This window comes from Camellia sinensis, chromosome 9, assembly GCF_055761805.1.
Source record: "Camellia sinensis isolate YWXY chromosome 9, ASM5576180v1, whole genome shotgun sequence".
NCBI lineage: Eukaryota > Viridiplantae > Streptophyta > Magnoliopsida > Ericales > Theaceae > Camellia > Camellia sinensis.
In genome coordinates, this window is record NC_138969.1 from 106,176,052 (window position 1) to 106,178,085 (window position 2,034).

Sequence of the window (2,034 nt, forward strand, 5' to 3'; positions counted from 1 at the left end):
AAAGTCTTATCGGCGCCCGATTTCGAAATTGACTTGATATATGTGCTATTTAGGATTTATAGAATTTTATGGTAGGTTTAATTAAAATTCGGTTCGGAACGATTAAATTTGATTAAATTAATGCCATTAATCAACCTAGCTAAGCACATTTTGTTTAATGGCCTTGTTTTTTTGAGTGAATAAAATAAAAGCAGACTATAAGGGGTAGAGGTCCTATCGGGAGTCGAACCCAGGTCGCTGGATTCAAAGTCCAGAGTGCTAACCACTACACCATAGAACCTTGTTTAATGGCCTATTAAAGCCTTAGTGGCCCTTTTGAGCACAATAACACCCCCCCACTCACTCCCTTCTTCATTTTACATACACTCTTGAGTCCTCTTAGACCCAAAAACGTGAGGGTAGAAGAATTGGTCCAAGGTTTAGAGATTTAGCTCAAATTCAAGAAGGTGCTAAGGATTGTTAACAATTGAAGAAGATTTGTAGAGCCTCAACCTTAATTTTGTAGATTGGAGCCTCTAGGTAAGAAACTAAACTCTCCTTTGAGTAATTGAGTTAAATTCAACAAGATCATTAGTGAACTAAGTGAATTCATATGGGAATTGTACTAGAAATGGGGCATACCATGCATGCATGTACATTTTCTTGCAAATTGAGCATGATTTCAAACGTTTCTTCCATGCATGTGTCAATTTCACTCATATTATAACCATTCAACTTATTTTTCCATCAAATTGTCAAGTTTGGTTATGTTTTGGAGAGCTTTAGCTCAAAAATTTTCATGCATGTCATGTTTTGGATCTTTTATAAACAAGTTGAGTTTGTGCATAATTGGGTTATTCTTGGGCCATAATTTCTTTTATTGAAGCTTTAAATATGTTTTTTTATGTGTTACCAAGGCTTTTTCAAAGTTTTGGGCCAGAAAAATGAGTTTTGGATGGTTGAAGGTCGAGTTTCGTGCTTGGAGGTCAATCTGAATTTTCTAGAAATTTGACCCACGCTCGAGCGAGGACTTTCACGCTCGAGCGTGAAGCCTGAGTACATGCACTTCCGCTCGAGCGGCGGGAGTCACGCTCAAGCGTGAAATGCGTATACCCAGAAGTTTGTGTGTTTTGCAGTTCGCTCGAGCGGGGGAAGCCACGCTCGAGCGAGGGTCTGTGTCACACGCTCGAGCGGGGGTCGAGCGCCCGTCGAGCGTGAATTTCTTGCATCCAGCACTTTTTCATAAGTTTGCAGTTCGCTCGAGCGGAGAAGTCCACGCTCGAGCGGAGTTTCTTTATCTGCATGTCCGCTCGAGCGGGGAAAGCCACGCTCGAGCGTGGACCTTGTCTTCAGCAAAATTTGAGAAATGGTTTTCAATGCATTCTTGCATCCTCATTCCATCCTAGGCATTCCTAAGCCATGTTTAAGACCCTTTAATGAGGATAAGAGATTAGAAACACACTAAGAGCCAACGAAATAAGTTTTGTACAATTAGAACGTGTGTTTCAAGTGTGTATCTGTTATCTGTTATGTAGGTCACGTGCCACGTCCTGTCTGACTAACCTGCTCCGTCTGTTTGTCTCAAGGCCCGCTGTGAGTAATAACTCTGTAAAGTTATGTTTAACTTAAGTATTTTCTGACTGGTATGGTATGATCTGTTTTCTAAAATGCTATCTTACGAACTATGAATGAATGTCCAATTTTTTGAAAAGTATTTGTGGCACCCTTAGTTCACGTGGCCCTCGCCTAGGGGTAACAATACCGCGGCCAATCTGCACGTGGCCCTCGCCCGGGGGTAACAATACCGCGACCAATCTGCACGTGGCCCTTGCCTGGGGGTAACAATACCATGGCTACTTGCGCGCAAGATATGGACCTTTATGGTCGTTGGTACCAACTATGCATATGGGTCTCTGGACCAAATTGATCTGATAGCTAATGGGTGTACCACGTATGATCTTATGCAAAATCTGAATATGAACGTGAGTGTGTATCTAAATCTATTTCTGTTTTGAAGTCTGAATATGTTCTGATTTAAATACTGGATCCTAACTT

At 41.5% G+C, this 2,034-nt stretch overlaps 1 non-coding gene across 1 annotated transcript; it reads right to left on the reverse strand.

Annotated features, from left to right (window-relative positions):
• Positions 1–208: 208 nt before the first annotated feature.
• Positions 209–280, reverse strand: TRNAQ-UUG (transfer RNA glutamine (anticodon UUG)). The gene has a single exon. It is a non-coding gene; the product is annotated as a tRNA-Gln (tRNA).
• Positions 281–2,034: the final 1,754 nt, after the last annotated feature.